Source organism: Pinus tabuliformis, chromosome 7 (genome assembly GCF_031772625.1).
Source record: "Pinus tabuliformis cultivar Carrire ecotype Pingquan chromosome 7, CPIR1, whole genome shotgun sequence".
NCBI classification, from domain to species: domain Eukaryota; kingdom Viridiplantae; phylum Streptophyta; class Pinopsida; order Pinales; family Pinaceae; genus Pinus; species Pinus tabuliformis.
The window spans coordinates 1605631320-1605651174 of record NC_142293.1 but is presented as its reverse complement, the minus strand read 5'-3'; the positions used below and the strand labels follow the sequence as shown (position 1 = coordinate 1605651174).

The 19855-nt window shown below is 39.2% G+C and overlaps 1 pseudogene; it reads right to left on the bottom strand.

Annotated features, from left to right (window-relative positions):
• LOC149254286 (ATP-dependent Clp protease ATP-binding subunit ClpA homolog CD4B, chloroplastic pseudogene) overlaps positions 1–19212 on the bottom strand; it is a 29066-nt pseudogene extending 9854 nt beyond the window's left edge.
• Positions 19213–19855: the final 643 nt, after the last annotated feature.

The window sequence follows — 19855 nt, the reverse complement described above, 5'->3', positions numbered from 1 at the left end:
AGGAACATACTCCAACTTGACCTTCTGTTCAAGTACTTGTTCCCGGAGAAAATGGTACTTGATTGGTATGTGCTTGGTTTTTGAATGCATAACCGGATTCTTTGAGATGCTGATTGCACTTGTGTTGTCACATAAGATAGGGATTGGAGGTGTATAAGTGATTTGATAATCCTGCAAAGTCTGCATCATCCAAAGGAGTTGGGTGCAACAAGATGCAGCAGCAACATATTCCGCTTCAGCTGTAGACAAGGCAATTGAACTCTGTTTCTTGCTGAACCAAGATACCAGTCTGGAACCCATAAAGAACGCACCACCACTTGTGCTTTTCCTGTCATCCACGCTTCCGGCCCAATCTGCATCTGTATAAGCATGAAGAGTGAGATCTGTATCTCTAGGATACCATAAGCCATAATTTTGAGTCCCTTGAAGATATTTGAAAATTCTCTTCACTGCCTGAAGATGAGTCTCCTTCGGATTTGCCTGAAATCTTCCAACTATTCCAACTGCATGCATGATGTCTGGTCGGGTACCTGTCAAATATAGTAAACTTCCAATCATAGATCTGTAGGTTGGTTGATGTACTGCTGCAGATTCATCATTTGCACTGAGACTACATCCTGTGACCATGGGTGTACATACTGGTTTTGCATCTTCCATGCCATATTTCTTCAAAATCTGCTTGAGATACTTGGTTTGAGATAAAAGGATTCCTCCTTCCTTTTGTTGGATTTGCAAACCAAGGAAGTATGTCAGTTCTCCTAGTAAGGACATTTCAAATTCTTTCTGCATGACCGAGGCAAAGCTTTGACTCATAGCTTCTTCATTGCTGCCAAAAATAATGTCATCTACATACACAACAAGTATTAGCAATTTGTCATTTTCAACTTTTATATACAGATTGCTATCTGCTGAACCTTTTGAAAAACCTTGTTGATGAAGATATTTGTCCAACCGGTAGTACCAAGCCCTTGGGGCTTGTTTGAGACCATAGAGAGCCTTTTTCAATCGGCATACAAGATTTGGATCATTTCCAAGAATGAACCCATCTGGCTGTTCAATGTACACTTCTTCTTCCAAGTCTCCATTCAGAAAGGCTGATTTTACGTCCATTTGAAATACTTTGAAGTTCTGAAAACTTGAGAGAGCAAGGAACATTCGAATGGCCTCAAGTCTTGCAACAGGAGCAAAAGTTTCTTCAAAGTCTATTCCTTCTTGCTGCGCATACCCTTTACAAACAAGTCTGGCTTTGTTTCTAATTACTTCTCCATTTTCATTCAATTTATTTTTGAAGACCCATTTAGTTCCGATAACATTCTTATCCTTTGGTCTAGGAACCAGCTCCCAAGTGTTGTTCTTTTCGATTTGCTCAAGTTCTTCATCCATTGCTTTCACCCAACATTCATCTTTGCATGCCTCTTTCACATTTTGTGGTTCAGTAGAGGAGAGTAATGCCAAATAGCTTGAAGCTTCTGCAACTGTTCTTCTAGTTTGTATACCTGCTTCTTTCTGTCCCATGATCTGAGATTCTGGATGGTTCTTCTGAACATATCTGGATGGAGTCTTTTCTTCTATTCTTGTTCGTTCTTCTGCGTCTTCATGAGGTTCTTCTTGAGATTCTTCTTGAGGTTCTTCTTCTTCATCATTCTGTTTTTGAGGGTAGCTTTCATCTTCTTCGATGTCTTCACGATGTATTTGCCTAGGAATGTATCCCTTCTCATCAACCACTACATCAATGCTGTCAACAATTCTGCCAAGTCTTTTATTGTAGCATTTGTATGCTTTGCTATGTGGAGAATAGCCAAGAAGAATGCCTTCATCTGCTCTAGGATCAAGTTTGCCAAGCTGCTCTTCAGTATTCTTGATATAGCATTTGCTCCCAAAGATTTTGAAGTGCTTTACCGAAGGAGTTTTACCACTCCAGAGCTCATGAGGAGTTTGAGTGCTGTTCACCCGGACATTTGTCTTGTTGAGAATAATAACCGCAGCATGTGCAGCTTCACCCCAGAAAGTTGCGGGAGTTCCTGATTCATCAAGCATAGCACGAGCCATTTGTTGGATTGTTCTGTTCATTCTTTCAACAACTCCATTTTGCTGAGGAGTTCTAGCTGTAGAGAATTCTCTCCTTATCCCATGTTCATCACAGAAATCGAAAAATTCATTTGAAGTAAATTCCCCACCTCTGTCGGATCTGAGGCACTTAATTTTGTGACCTGATTCATTTTCAACCAAGGCTTTGAAGGATTTGAATTTTTCGAATGCTTCATCTTTGTGCTTCATAAGTCCTAACCAAACAAACCTGGAGAAATCGTCAATAAATAATATCAAGTATTCCTCTCCTCTAGGTGTTCTTTTCCTGAATGGTCCACATACATCTGTATGTACTAGCTCAAGAGGCATGCTAGCTGATCCTTCTTTCTCTGGAAAGTTAGTCCTGGTTTGTTTTCCAAACTGACATGATCTGCATATGGTGTTGTCAGGAATTTTGATATCTGGAAGATCGCGAACTGCCTGATATTTGCATGCTTTCCTTATTTGTGAGAAGCTTAGATGCCCAATCTTCGATGCCATAACCAGTGCTCTTCATCCTTGCTTAGATAGCATTGTTGTTGTCCTTCTTCAAATATGTATAGATTATTTGGAGTTCTTTTCCCTTTGAGAACTGTTTTTCCTGTATCAAGATCACGAACAAGACATCCATTTGATCTGAATATAACCTCGGTTCTTTGATCACACATCTGGCTGACACTTAGTAGATTATGCTTCAATCCATCAACAAACAAAACATTTCCAGCCTTAACATCTTCTTTTAAAGGAGCAATACCTTTTCCTTTTATAGTTGCAGGAGTATCATTTCCAAAAGAGACTTTCTTTCCCTTTTCTAAAATAGAATAAGACTCAAGTTTTTCTTTATCACCTGTCATATGCTTCGAACATCCACTGTCAATGTACCATAGATTTTCCTGTCCTTCTGCATAAAACGCTATCCCACATCTTTCTGTTTGAGGTTCCTTTATTCTCCATGTTTTGGTTCCTGAGGCTTGTTCCTTTTTCTGCTCTTGTTCCTTTCTTTCCTGAAACCTGCTTCTGCATTCAAAGTCTTCATGACCAAAATTATTGCAAATAGAACATTCAACTTCATTTTCAAGAGCCGAAAAGCAGTTATAGGTCTTTTTTGTAATCCCTGTCATACTTCTTTGTTTTTGAGCTTCCCTAGTCATGATTGTTTTATACGCAACACATTGAGCTGCTTTGTGACCAAAGTTATGGCAAGAAAAGCATTGTCCATTGAAGAAGCTTCTGCGGTTATTGAATCTACCAGCCAACTGATTGTAATTTCTATTTTCATCTATTCTTGAACCAAACTGGGAAGATTTTACCTGTGGCTGGTTGTGGCTTTTGTTCACCCTTAAGCTAGATTGCCCCTGATAGTTTCTGTTTGAAGTTTGTCCCTGCTTTACCTGATGATCTTCATTGTGCTTTTGCTCATTTCTTCTTGCTGCATCAAGATAACTTTTTGAAGTGGATGCTTGAGAAGTTTCTCCATTATAGCCCAGACCTGTCTTATTTAGTGGAGACCGCTGCACACTGATAATCTCATCCAAAGTTTCAGATCCTTTGACAAACTTGAGATTAATAGCTTTTGTTTTCTCAATTTCTTTTCTAAGACCAACAATTTCACCTTCTAATTTTTCAAGATGTTTTTCCTTTTCATCAATTTGAAATTGTAGAGTATCAATGATCATGTTCTTTTCTTCTATACATCTCTTGAGCCTAGTAATTTCATCATAAAGGTTATCCACATCTACAGCATCCTCATAATCATCATCTTCAAATGCCATTAACAACCTATATTTATTACCTTGTTCATCTTCATCACTGTTTGATAAGCCATCACTATCTTCATGGGTGTAATAGCTTTTCTTATTTGCACTTTGTTTCTTGTTCCATCTAGCTGGTTCCTTTCCTTTATCCTTATAAGGACATTTTGCAGCATAATGACCTACTCTCCACAAGCAAAGCATTTGAAGGGTAGCTTACCTCTGAACCTTCCAGAACCCCTTTGAAGATTTCTGACAAAATTTGATTCTTCTTCCTCTTCTTCTGGAACATGGCTTGCTTCATAGTGATCTTCTTTGCCTGATGCATTAAAAGCAGCCTCCCTTCTGTCTGATGGACCTCCCTTTCTCATTTCATAAGCAGTTAGAATTCCATGTAGCTGAGACATAGTGAGAACACGGAGATTTTCTTTTTCTTCTATTGCAGATACTTTAGATTCAAACTTGGGGGATAATGATCTTAGAATCTTTTGAACTACTATAGACTCTTTTACTTCTTCACCCAAATTTTTCATACAATTAACAATCTCATCTACCCGAAGAAAATAATTAGCTACACTTTCATCATTATACATCTTGAGAGTCTCATATTGAATCCTGAGAGTTTGAAGTTTAGCTTGTTTTACCTGTTCATCTCCTTCATAGCTCGTGATCATTTTGTCCCATATTTCTTTTGCTGATTTGAAGTGCATTACCTTCATGAATTCTGTTTGGGATATACTTCCTAATAGAGTACTGACTGCTTTTGCATTTGTTTCATACTTCTTTTTCTCAGCTGGATCTGTAGGAGTGGCTGAAGGAAAAGCATAGCCTGTTTCTACAATGTCCCAAACTTCTGTACCAAGAGATTGAAGATATGCAGTAACTCTTACCTTCCAATAATTGAAGTTTGTCCCATCAAAAACCAGTGGCCTGATTGATGCTTCTCTCTCGTAGTTGCTCATGATGAACGATCTACCTTCAAGCGATCAAGCTTTTCTGAAGGACCTGCTCTGATACCAATTGTTGGAAATAATACTGAGAGGGGGGGTGAATCAGTATTATCTAGCAATTTAACAAATCTTCCTTATTTGATCTTTTGAATTATTCTTGCATATCAGTACCATAAAATAATGAGCATGAACAAAGAAAATAGACAGTCACACCAAGGAACACAAGATGTAAGGTGGAAACCCAATGTGGGAGAAAACCACCTGCTGCAATATGTCTCTATCTTCTTTCAATTTAGAAATTCTTTTACAATGATTTTGTACTGGTGCAGTCCTTTACCAGTACGCAGGCTGCAACCTGCAGAGAGCTACAACTCTCTCTCGTTCTCCAGTCTCTCCTGGAAGGGAGCTACAACCCCCTACTTCTTTTCATGAAGAATCAAATGATCAACAAGTATACAACAGTTACAGTCCACTACAGTTATCAGATCAGTAATCACAGAACTAACCCAGAACACCTTATGAACAGAAAAATACAGTCAACAGATCATCTTAAGACAGGGACGCAATTTTTCTTTCTGTGGCATGCGACTGGACGCAGTTTTACCTTCTGCTGCTCTGCGTACCGACGCACTGTTCCTTTAAACTGCTCTGCGTACCGGCGCACCCAACAATACTATCGCGCCGCGTCTTTTGCTTCAGAGACGCACCCAATAATACTATCGCGCCGCGTCTTTCGCTTCAGAGACGCACCTGAGCCCTTATTGTACTGCGTCTCGGCGCACTTGCACTTCACTGAACCTGCGTCCCTTCAGATATAAAAGATATGAAGACTTCAGAACTAGCCCAAACAGTCAGATCTGCAGATCTGATCATGCGCCATAGAGATCACAGTCCATTAGAAGATTCGCCCTCATAGATCTGGACTAGATCACACCAAAAGATATTCAACCAAAGATGATAATAATCCAAATGAACTTCTTTGCTTTATATAGGCAAGCTCCTCCCCAAAACATGGAACAATACCACGAGCCGACACCATAGAAACACAAAACCGTCGGCTAGATACCACACAAGAAACCCCCTCGTGCTTTTCTCTGTCTTGAAATGTGTGCACTAGGTGGACGCACCCCCTGAATGGCTGGCCTGCGTCCCTGGACGCGGGTTCTGCATGGTATACCTGCGAGGACACACTTTCGGAACAGATTTCCTGCGTCCTTCTTAAAAATAGAGAGCTGATCATCAAGAATAGTGATCTACCACCTGAATGGGTTGCCATCAAGGACAACACCTGAATCATAATGCCAACAATCTCCCCCTTTGGACTTGATGGCAACCTCATGATCTTCAGCTTCATTGATCTACCACCTGAATGGGTTGCCATCAAGGACAACACCTGAATCATAATGCCAACAACTATGGCATACAAATTGGAGCTTCCTGCAGCTTCTCGATTGCACCCAGTTTTCCATGTTTCGTGTTTAAAGAAAGTTATAGGCGACAAGCTCCCAATGCAAACAATATTGCCAGAACTTGATGAGGAAGGAAAAATTATATTGGAACCGGAAGCAGTCACAGAAACAAGAACTCGACAGCTACGAAATCGATCAATTTCAGAGTATCTTATCAAGTGGAAGAACTTATCTGCTGAAGATTCCACATGGGAGGATGAGAATTTTATGCAGAAGTATCCAGAACTACTCAAGCGTTGAGGAAAACACTTTTTTAAAGGAGAGGGGCATGTTGGGTCCCTATAATACTAGTGATTACCCCATTACTATTGTAGTTATACCCCTTATTTATATTGTTGTGCCCCTATTACCCCCATGTTGTTATTTATGTGCCCCATAGAATCCCTCTATTGTTATTTTTGTGGCTTTATATTATTATTGTTAGGTCGGCTGGATTATATTGTGACTCCTTAGACTCCTATATATAGAAATGATGTTTTGTCATTTGTATCATCCAAGAATTGTTCATTTATGTAATGTAAAGGAGGTTGCCCCCTCGAAGAGGCTGAATTCTAAGGCGTTGATCTATCTTTTCTATCTTTTCTTGAGCTGGTTTCATAACACAGTCTTTTAATTTCTCAAAGGCCTGCTCGCATCTTTGAAACAAAATTTATAAACCTCCTATAGTACCCTGCATGACCCAAGAAGCTATGTACCTCTTTTTGTGTCTTAGGGATTGGGATTTTCAAGATTACCTCTATCTTAGCAGGGTCCAATTTAATCCCTTCAGCTGAAATAAGATGTCCCAGCACGATCCCTTAACTAATACTTTTTTCCAAATTAACTAATGTTGTTTCGAAGGCATCCCCATAGGGTGTGAAGTCATCAATGAAAATTTCTAGACAGTCATTCAATAGATCCGAGAAAATTCCCATTATCGCCCTTTGGAAAGTTTTTGGTACATTACAAAGTCCAAAAGGAAGAACCCTATATGTGAAAGTTCCCCAAGGACAGGTAAAGGTCTTTCTATCTTGGTCTTTCGGGGCTATCTATATTTGGTTGTACCCACTAAACCTGTCTAAGAATAAGAAAAAATTCTTTCCAGACAGGGTATCAAGGACTTGGTCTATAAATGGAAATGGGAAATGGTCCTTTTGATTGGTTTTGTTAAGTTCTCTATAATCCACACAGACCCTCCACTTGCCATTATTTTTGGGTACAATGACAAGCGGAGATAGTCCCATTGACTGTCAAAAATGGGATAAATGAAGTTGGCATTCATGAGTTTCTGCAATTCTTCTTTGACTACCTCCTTCAATGAATGGTTCATGCATCCCTGTGATTGTCTCACTGGATTTCAACCATCCTTCAAATAGATGTGGTGAGTGCATAGGTTGGGATGGGTACCCTTCATATCTGTATAATCAAATGAAAATACATTTTTGTATTTCTATAACAGTTGTAACAACAATCTGTTCTACTCAGCATTCAAGTTTTGATTGAGATTAAGATATTTACCTGGTTCTATTTCAATAGTACTGATGTTAATGCTTGGAGTTGTCTTCATTTGCTCAAGGCTCAAACCTTCTACAACATCCTCCTCCCCTCAGTCTTCAATGGAAGTAACAGAAAGTGAATTACTAATAAAACCACTTATGATATCATCTTTCGTTACATTCTTAAAGTATTGTGCCTTCCCGAGGGTGAGAAGTGGCTCTGAGTGATCTGACTTGGGTTCAAATTCATCCCACAAGGGATTTCCCAAATCCATATCTGGTTTTCCTAGGGGATAAAGGTTGATATTCTTGGTGACCAGGCCATTAGAAATCATCATAGACCCAGACCTACATCCTATGAATGCATATGTAGTGTCTAGCCACAACCTTCCTAAGATTAAATGATGCCCCCCAGGTTTCTTTTAGTTTGTAAAATAAGGAAGTCAGCAGGATATCGCCAAGAATATACTGTAATCACTACGTCCTCTAACATCCCCTCAGGTTTAACATGAGACCTATCTGCTAAATCCAACACTGTAGGTGTGTGTCCTAGTCTGTGTAACCCTAAGGTGATGAAGAGCTCTTTCATCATTACATTAATGGCTGCTCCTAAATCAATCAATGTATTGGTAATGGCCTTTCCATCGATGTAAACAGTGATAGCAGGATTCCCTAGATCATTGTATTTGGTTAAAAGGGGCTGATAAATCATCAACCTAAACAACTTTCCCATCACATGAATAGTAGAAGGGTCCTTAGGCTTCCTTCCATGTTTTTTAACGCACAGATCCCTTACTGTTTTTGCATAAACAGGCACATCACTAATAGCCTGTAGTATAGGAATCTATATGTGTAAGTTTCTCAAATCCTTGAGAAAATCCAATTCTAGGTGTGAAGTCATACCAGTTTCTGCTAGCCTTTGAGGATATGGAGGGTTTTTAGTTGTTATAGTCAAGTCGGTTGTTACAGGTGTATCATCTTTACTCGAACTAGTTGTTACAGGCACAACAGTCTTTATTAATCAGTTGTTATAGGTGTGACAGTAGCTTCAAAATCTATGAAACTCCCCTTGGGTGACTTACATTCTTCTATGGTTATAACAGTGGAGAGTTTTGAGTTAACAACTTTCCCTGACCAAAGATGGATTTCATTACACCCGACAGGAGTGATACAATAAGTCTGAAAGTTAGTTGAGGTTTCAATGTTCTGGGCAGCCTTATTGTTTGGGTTAGGGTTAGGTTTCATAGGTAATTGGGGTCGTATAGAAGGTGTAGCAACAGGTGTTTGAAGAGGTGGTAGTTTCAACTACTCTTGTACTGGTATTACAAGAGGAATTGGTCCTAGGGAATTTTGTCTCCAGTTTTGAGTCCAAGGATATGGTTGTGATGGAGGGCATTGGAAAGGTGATGAGGGAGACCACTGATTCAATGGATTATGCATTGTCTGTGCCAATACACTTTAGCCAAGAATAAAAATAAAAGACAGAACAAATGTCGTTGAATTTAATTTCAGAAAGTAACACTCATGCAGAAATCTAAGACATTCTACAGAAATGAAACCACACTTCATGTTATGAACGAAAAGGTGTGCCTCACACCAAACCACTAACTAAGTTGGTTGGCTAAATTTTATGTTCAAATCAATCATGTGTGACAACATATCAAAAATATGGAAACATAAATAAACCCATTCAACAAATTAGATGGAGACAGAAATAATTTCACACTTACTGAAAGGAACAATAATTAAATGCTACTGCTACTACTTCAATCCCTGCTAAAGAGGAGGGCCCTTCCTCCCTAGCAGGGCACAGGGATGAGATGTGAATTAGTAAAGTCTCAACACCACGTCTATGAAAACATCAGCAACATTATCCTTTGTATTAAAATGATTATGAGTTTAGGAGAAAAATAACGATATTGTTCATCCCATGTAAAAGAAATGAGTCCCATTTATAAGATTTACATGTCCAAAATAAGAAACAGATTAGTCATGAGAATCTCACGATTCTCATGTTGATCAATATTGAGAGAAGGTTCTAAATGCAAGGCCTATTGTTGTTACATCATTTCTCAAAATCACAACTGGATTGACTCCTTAGCCGCCCATAGATAATACAATATTTACGACAGTTGTCCTATGGAATAGTACCCATGGTCCTAGACAGTTGCAATGTAGTCAACGTCCCACGGTGTAACAGCACGAGGTGTAACAGCAATTCTTGAGGTGTAACAACAATGCTTGAGGTGTAACAGTAATGCTTGAGTAGTAAATAAATTTGAGGTGTAAAAGCAAGTACTCAAAAACCCCTTTGTGATTTATCACATTGTTGTTCATCCTTTGGCCGTAGACTTTGGAGCATCACCTGAAAGAAATAGAGCCAGATAACCTTTTTCCATAATTTCCTCGGTTAGCCATCAAAAATATATCACCTCATTCATATTTAATAAAAATGGAAAAATAATATGTCAGAACAAAAATGGATTCTTATAAATGAGAAAAAGGTAAATATGATATAAAGTCCATAGGTTCAGAGGTGAAATGGTCAAGGATGGGGGGAAAAGGGTGTTCAAAATATGTACAAAACCTGCACCCAACAATTTGGCTTATAAATTCAGATGAGTTGACTTTGTTCAATGATGGTACAACATGGAGTTATGTAAGAATGATTATGTTGGCTTAGCAAGGAATTATTCTTAGAGCATTACAATCTAGATATGTCTAGATTTGAGAGTTATCTAATGAAGTCAGGATGATGAGTTCCAAGGTATAGCTTTGATATTGATTATGGTTTTGGTTTTATATCTCGATGATCTACTTGTTATATGTAATGAGCCTATGATGATCTAAATCAAAGGGAGATAGCTTAGGAAGCCCAAAATAATGTATCATGGCATGATGAATTGATTTATGGAATTTGGGAAATAAATCCCATATTGCAAAGATATTGGAAAATGTTTTTGAATAATGAAAATTGTAAATCCTTGGATACTTTGATTTGAATTTCAAGATGTTGTTGAACTTGACATAGCATCCGACAATTGAAGCAATGATGTTGTGTTTTGAACATGCATATGTATATGTATGATGTACATAGAACTTGAATAAATTCATAAGTGAGTTGCTTCACTTACATGGAGTTGCCACCGAGCATGCTTTGAAATATCTGCATGAGGTATTCTATTTTGAGAATGATATATTTATCATATTATATGTATTTGCATAGATTGTTGATATTTGAGATTATTGTTGATAAGCACATTTGGATGTTGCTTTAGTATGTTATCTTCCATGATATCTTGGATGAGAGGTCCATAGCATGACCGAGGTTGATCATGATGTTGCTAGCATGGCTAGTTGTGAGGCAGGATATAGAATCTCCTTAGAGAGATGTTTGAGCATGATCTAGATATGACATGGATACATTATGATGATATGATTGGCAGTAAATCTTATATTTATAGTTGGGTCCAAGATACTCTCATATATTGAGACAATGCAACTGTTCGAAACAAGCTTAGGCTTGTAGTTGGCACCTCCTTGAGAGGGAGGATGATTAGGGTATCCTTTTTTTATTCATATGATTATATATGATCTGACATGATATTTGATTTGATGTTCTATATAAACAGGAAATAGATGTTATTCAGACAAGTTGATGATGAGAGCAACATTGATCGAGAACACTGAGCCAACTCTTCCTCTCTGTTTGAGCTCCCATGGTGAGGAATTGAGATGCAGGGCTCCTGGGGTTGACGAAACTCTGGAGAATAGGGAGTTACCCTATCTGTTACCCACGGTTTAAGAATTCCTCTCTTCTATCTTTATAGGGTCGGAAAATGTTGCTCCCCTACTTTTTCTTTGCATTGTATACTCCAGTTGGTATCATACCCTTAAGCACTCCATCTTGATGTGAATATCGTTCCTCGTTTGGCCAAAAAATTGAGAGTGTACTTGGGATGTACAACCCAAGTTGATTATGATGCAGGTGTTCTACCACATGACTATTCTGGGTCTTCGATGGGAAGATCAGTAAAAAATAGGATGGGTTGACATAACCCAATATGATTCTGGGTTGAGGGTAAGCTGCTCAATGAAATTCTAGGGTTGAGGGTGTAATCCCTTGTGTGATGAGTTATCTTATTGCTCGGTATGGGTGGAAGCTATTGCTCCCTGATGTGGTTTTGGGTTGAGATGTGGTCCTTGACGATATGCTCTCTGATGACGATTAATGATGATATTCTAGGTAGCAGCCCACTAGTATATATTCTAGATAGAATCCTGATGGATAGAGAGTGGTAGCTTGAGCTCCCCTTAGGTAAAAAATTCTTTTTCTTCTAGATCCACAAATTTTCATCATACGAGTAGGAACAATCAAGCGATAAGAAAGTGTAAGCAAAGAATAGATAGAGATGTAGAATGATGATTTGTGATCATGAGAGACTTTATATGGAAATGGCATGATGACTACATGACAGAGATGATCCGTGATGATACGTGATGACACTCCAAGATTCTAGAATGGCATATTGTTTGATGGACAGATATTGTGAGGTGGAATTCTCCCTAGCTGAGAGGGAGTGTTAATTTTTGCAACTACATTAAACTTCCACCTTTGGAAACTCAAATCACTGAGATAATGATTACATTATATTCCTCTTTTTTAGAGGACCAAATCTACCTAAATATCACCCAATTTGGTCAAGTGGAAGTTGAGTTATGAATTATTTTTATTCATACATGTATTATGGAATGGGTCGGCCCTAACCACATGAGTAACTTCTTGGGTCAGCCTTAACCCCAAGTGAACCCTCGGGAAGGCCTATAAATAGAAGAGACCTCAAGATCATTTGGACACATCTTCTCTTCTCTTTTGTCTTGGTTCACACAGGTTTGACGGAAGGAGTTCGCTCAAGAGTCCGAAATCACAAGTGAAAGGTTTGCTTTGGGTTAGGGTCTTCTAGTTCTCGGTTGCTAGCACATAACAATGAATTTTTTTCCCTAGACACTAGCACATAAGCCTATGAGAGCGAATATATACCCTTGGACATTGGCATAAAGGATTATTGGAGCGACTATGGCTTCAAAGGAAGCCCTGGAGGTATTGGTCCCCGGTCATTCACACAGAGTGGTCCTGAGAGCGACCAGGCTATCCCGGACGCATGAAAAGTAACTTCAAGGGAGCGACCAATGGTTTTAGGTGTGTTGCACCCCATTCACATGCACAGATTCTTCCATAGAGTGATCAAGAAGTCTCAGTCACCCCACACAGTATCCGAGAGAGCGACAAGGAATTTTCAGTCGCATAAAGATAGTTTTGATGAGAGCAACCAAAGTTTAGATCTAGGGTTTGACATCTTGACTTCATTTAACTTTAGTGATATGGTAGATCTAGGTTTCTCTCTAGTGTTATACATATATGTAGATCTGTATATATGATTTTTTAGTTTCTGCTGCAAACATATGTATTCGGCTCATTGATAGTGACAGCTATGCTCAGCAGCGTTCAACACAATGACAATAGTAAACAACAGTTGACAATAGTTTGTGATAGCACATTACAGCCATCAGTATGAGGGTTATGATTCCTAGCATGATTAGATTTGTTTCATAGATATCATTATTGTTTTGTTGCATAGATAAAGTTATGGATCATTGTACTCTCTTTTTTTGTATCATTTGATGATAATCTAAGAAGAAGAAGATTTGCAAGGGTTTTACCGATAGTAAGTTTTTCCCTGGTCTTGGACCAACCCTGGTGTTTCTATGTGTGCGCATTATTTTTTTCTATTGATCCTTTTATGTTCCTCTACAATGATGATGTTGGTGATGTGTTTTCTTTCTTTGTAATTGTATATGTTGATGTATAATGGTGTAGATCTGAATAAGGCATTGATGATATGGGGTGAACTTAACCGATTAATGATTAAATGCAATTATCAAAGCAAAGAACAATGTCGCCCTAATAAAATTGAACGTGTCGGATTACAGGGATCAATGCTAAACTATCCTTCCATCAATAAACAAGCATATGTTGTATACAAGGCAATCAAATATTTCAGGCCCTATCTTTTAAAAGCTCACACGATCATATTTTTTCCTCATCCAGCGTAAGAACACTCTTTATGCAGTAGGAGTTGGGTTAGAAGAGGGAAAATTACATGACCTTCTTACAGGAATATGATTTGCAGTTTAAACCAGTTCATACCATTAAGTGTCATGGCCTCTATCATCTAGGAGCCAAAGTAAGAGATGCTCCTGCGAAAGATCTTTTAGGTTGGGAGAAAGAGATATAGATTTAAAATGTTGAACATGTTCCCCAGACTATGTCTACAAGGCCATGGTATTCTGATGTACAGAAATTTAGAGGGAACGACACCTTTCCCACACATTTGTTGAACAAACAAAAAGAGGCAATCCGTTTAAATGCTCTATCCTACCATCTTGTTCATGGATTTCATTTCAAAAACCACAACAACAGTGTCTTTCTCAGATGCCTTGAGCCACAGGATATAGAGAAGGTACTTTAATACCTACATGATGGACTAGAAAGTGGTCACTATGACAGTGACACAACTGTGCATAAATTGGTGAGGGTTGATTATTACTAGCCCACTTTTTTTAAATATGATCACGCTTATGTTTGTAAGTTCCCAGCTTGTTAGAAATGCGTCAGTTGGGATCAGAAGTCAATTTCCCCTCTTCTACTAGTAGGAATTGAGGAACAATTCCAACAGTGGATCCTAGATGTTATCAAAGAAATATTTCCATACTCATCAAAGAAACACTGATATATTTTGACAGCGACAGATTATTTCACTCAGTGATCAAATGTAGTTCTCTTAAGGCAAGTAAAAGACCAGGAAGTCATCCACTTCTTGAGACAAAATATTATGACCAGGTTTGGAATTCCAACGTCACTTGTCTTTGATAATGCGAATTATTTTTCATCATTGAAACTTTATGAGTTTGCATTAGAAAATGAGATTGTATTAAATCATGCACCTAATTATTACCTGTGAGGAAATGGTTTGGTTGAATCGACAAATAAAAATCTCATCCGCATAATCAAGAAAACCATTTAATATGAGCAAAGGAATTATAACAATGCTCTAATAAATGCATTATGGTTTGACCATGTAACTCGTAATATTTCCCTTAATACCTCACCGCACTTTATGGTTTATGGTAAAGAAACTATCTTTCCCTCAAACTTGTATCTCCCAGCCTTGCAACTCTCCCAAGTTTCCCAAGGTAGACCTTACCTCTTGGTTTAGACCATGATAGATACTTTAATCAAACTTGAGGAAGAAAGGCTCAAATCCAACTAGAGATTTGTTTTCCATCAAAACCGTGTTAAATGTTGGTTCGACAAGAAGTCCATAGGGGCTAAGAGTTTCAATGTGGGTGACTTAGTACCGAAGTGGGATAAATCCCACGAAGAGAAAGGCAAACACACGAAGTTCCAACCCTATGGATTGACCCTTTTACCATTGAAGAGAAGCTTGGTCATAATTCCTTCAATTTGAAATGCTTAGATGGGAGGATTTACCCCCTTCCCATAAATGGTCAAGATTTGAAACATTATTTTCACTAGCAGCTACGAGCTGCGCTTCCTGTACAGTTTTTTCTTTTCTTTTCTTTTTTGCATGTTTTGGTTGTATGTGTGTTATGTTAGTCATGTCTTATTTTGTTTTTTGAATTGGTCATTATGAATAAATAATACCTTTTGTGAAAATTTCATGGCTCAAAACGACTTTGTGGCAGAATGAAAGAGAAAATGTGACAACCACAATGCTTGGATTTTTGTTTGTTCTTCTTCTTTGTTTGGGAATATGTTATAGGTTGAGCTAAGTCATAATGGAAAATATGATACATCCAAAAGGAAAACCTGGAGAGAACCTATTAGATCCATGCCCATGCTAGTAGACAAACTACTCAACTTGGTATAAATCTACTTGTGTGTAAACGCTTGTCCAATCTAGTAGAGAAAGGATAAGCAGAAAATCTAAATCGAGCAAACCTATATCATAGGTTTTAAATACTTCTTTGAAGGAAAAACCGCCTTTGCCCTCAATAATTCTGGATCCCTCTTCCTCCCATTGAAAATAATAAGTGTCAAAGCACATTCCTGTTAAATAAATTGTTAAACACACATGGACAGTACAAAAGATATGAAAGATAAATCAGTGAGTACATTTTTTATTAACATCAGATATACATTTATAGTACAACATATGACTCTTGGGTTTCAGATCCCAAGGTCTCTTGGACTGCTTTTGTCCATTCGACTTCCACACTAACCCATTAGGATTAGGTGTCCAACATTCCCCCCCTTAATCCGAAGGGTTATGTATGAGTCCAAGAAGAGAGCTGTAATACAAAATGTGCAAAAATGCATGGCAGCACTAGGTTGAATGTGCTCTATGAAATGTTGGTAAAAAAGGGCGGTGGTTTAAGGATGACCACCAACACTGGAACGCTTAGTGCAGTTCCCGGAACTCTTCCAACACTGGCAAGAAACTGAAGTTTTCTGCTAGAGGAAGTGTTCTCAATCTGTGATGGTTTAAGGATAACCAACAACTCTGGAATGCTTAATGCAATTCCTGGAACTCTTCCAAAACTGGCAAGAAGCTAGTGTCTTCTGCTAGAGGAAGTGTTCTCAATCTTTGATGGTTTAAGGATGACCAACAACTCTGGAATGCTTAATGCAATTCCTGCAACTCTTCTAAAACTAGCAAGAAGCTGGTGTCTTCTGCTAGAGGAAGTGTTCTCAATCTGTTCACGGGAATCTTTGTCTCTGGCTACAACTCTGAAACTGGTGTGGCAGGTTGTGGCTCAGGCTCGCTTGATGTGACTTTGAAGCTTGTAGATGACCATTTCCCCCCCTGTCAGATACAAGGTGAGAAGATGGAGAAAACTCAACTGCAAGATTGTTCAATACTCTGGAACAAATTCTGATATGTGTTTGGAATATCTTCTTGGCTGTTGATGCCCATTGCCAAGAAGCGATCCATCCAAGATGAATCTTTGTTCTTGCAAGACGTTTATTTCTGAAGCATCTGTGTGAGGAATGACTGGTTTTATGACAGTGCTTACATGGATGAAGATCAAAACAGTGATCTTTCAAATGGCCAACTCGGTCACAGTGTTGGCATTTTATGATCTGTTGTTGTTGTTGTTGTTGCTGCTGCTGCTGCTGTTGTGGAAGAGGGGCAGAATCTGGAACAGCTGAAGCTGAACTGTCATGAGAAGCAGGTGAACTGTCATCAATGAATCCAGCACTCTGAAACTGAATGGGCTTGGCATAGTCTGGAATATGAAAGGACAAGTCCTTGTCATATCCAAGACCAGTTCTGTGCTTGTTGTGGACAAGCTGTTCCCAAGGTCTGATGATGGGCTTGGGAAGTGCAGATTGAGTTTCTGCATCTGCATGTACAACTGCTGCTTTATTTGAATGAACTGTAACATTATTAACATGCTGCTGATGGGTGGTTGTCTTAATGTTCTGAACAAAAACAGGTTCAGAATGGTGTCTATTTTGATGTAGCTCTTCTTGCTGTAGCTGTGATTCAAGCTGCAAAAAATCGATTTTTTCTTGTGCATTTTGCAAATAAGTTTGAATGTCAAAAAGAGTTTCTTTGTTGACTTTTACCATCCCATCAACAGTGGAATGAATTAGGATATTCAGTAACTTTAATGCATCTTCAAGTCTCGTCATTTCCTTCACCTCTATCTTTGTGAGCTGTCTAAACACAATCATCTCATCTAGTCGATTCAGGAACTCAGGTCGAAAATATTGCTTCAGCTCTTCATTGACAAGACTTTTGATCCTTGTGTAGCTGCTGTCTTTCTCATCGTAATCAAGCTGGAAACCAATTCCATGGCCTCCGTTCTCAATCACGCTACTCCCAACATTAGAAGTCATGATCAAAAGGGTATTCTTAAAGTCCACAGTCCGTCCTCTACCATCTGTCAGTCTTCCATCTTCAAGAATTTGAAGCATCATATTGAAGACGTCTGGATGAGCCTTTTCAATTTCATCAAAAAGGACCACTGTATAGGGTCGCCTTCTCACAGCTTCAGTCAGCTGTCCTCGTTCACTGTAACCAACATATCCTGGGGGTGAACCAATCAATTTTGAGACAGTATGCCTCTCCATAAATTCACTCATATCCAACCATATCATTGCCTCCTCTGAACCAAAATAATAAGCTGCTAGTGCCTTCGCAAGCTCTAATTTGCCAACACCAGTTGGACCTGAGAAAATAAAACTCGCAATTGGCATGTTGGGATTTTTCAAGCCAACTCGTGCTCGACGAATAGCTCGACTGATTGCTTTTACAGCTTCATCTTGCCCTATGACACGGTGATGAAGAGTTTCCTCCATCTTCAAAAGTTTGTCAGACTCATCAGTTGATACCTTTTCAATAGGAATACATGTCCATGAAGATACAATATGTTCAATGTCTGCCTCTGTCACTGTTGGACCCTCATCATTTGCCTCACTCTCAACTTTTGATTTTTCTTTACCCTTCTCTGTTATAGCAACAATATGTGCCTTCAACTCCATCTCCCGGTCACGTAGCTCTCCAGCCTTTTCAAAGTCCTGGCTTCGAACAGCTTCATTCTTTTCTTTTGTTATTTGTCTAAGTTGTTTTTCAAGCTCTCTGGCCTCCTCAGGAAGCTGTGCATGCCTCAATCTCACTCGAGAACCAGCCTCATCAATCAGATCAATTGCTTTGTCAGGAAGGAAACGATCACTGATATATTGATACGACAACTTTGCAGTAGCCACCAAAGACTCATCAGTATAACGAAGCTTGTGATGAATCTCATATCGCTCACGTAAACCTTTCAGTATCTGTATCGTTTCATCAACAGTTGGCTCTGGCACTTGTACTGGTTGGAATCTCCTCTCTAGTGTTGGGTCCTTCTCAATGTGTTTCCTGTATTCATCCAAGGTGGTGGCTCCAATACACTGAAGTTCACCTCGTGCAAGAGATGGTTTCAGAATATTGGCTGCATCAATTGCACCTTCTGCTGCACCTGCTCCAATCAAAGTATGAACTTCGTCTATGAAGAGTATAATCTCATCACTCTGTTTGATCAATTTCTTCAATCTTTCTTCAAACTCTCCACGATACTTGGTACCAGCAACAAGTAAACCCATATCTAAAGTGATGACCTTTTTACCCTTGATTGTCTCTGGAACATCTACAGAAGCTATTCGCTGCGCAAGTCCCTCAGCAATAGCTGTTTTTCCTACACCAGGCTCACCAATAAGACAAGGATTATTTTTTGTACGGCGTCCCAGTATTTGAGTAACACGTTCTATTTGTGGCTTCCATCCAACTACTGGATCAAGCTTGCCTTCCTCTGCCAGTTTTTTCAAATTCGTTCCATATACCTCAAGAGTAGGCATCTTGTTGCTGCTGCTACCGCCTCCAACTCCAGCACCAATAGCTTCTGTACTTTCTCCAACCATCCGAATTACCATTCGACAACTCTGTTAACTATCCATCGTTCACGTTACAAACCATAAACCCTTGCCATTCGTACCTTTTTCAAACCACAACTGTAAACACCTGATTGATTGAGTAGAGGAATGAGAGTTTACAGCACCAGCGTAGCTCGAATTGATACAGACGGCCGCACAGTAATGGAGAACGGGGAAGGCACAACCTCTTCCCCCGGGGCTAGCTAATAACTCCTCTCAAGCATTTGGACGCAAGAAGACACCGCAGACGTATCCGGGGCTGCTACGGACGTCGAGCTTCTAAAACGGGCCTGGAGAAATGAGAAAGTTGCTCCAGAAATTCTTACCTTCCAGAATGACCTGGTTCAGCGCTCTAGAGAGCAAATACAATTGCTGGAAGAGGCTATCGAATCCTTTGCCGAGAGTGGAACTGACGACCTTATGCTATCGCTGTACCACATGGATTTTGGACCGCACACTATTTTTGCTGAGGTCCTACCATGTCATTTTTTTTAATCTATATTGTTACGATTGGATCAGTGCTGAAGAACTCATACAAGGCAGGTGAAGCGTCCCTCAAGTTTTTCCACTAGTCTGTTAATCTGCTTGGGGGCAAGCACAACCCTTATGCCTGGACTCTGCTTGTCGATGTTCTTGGCAATAA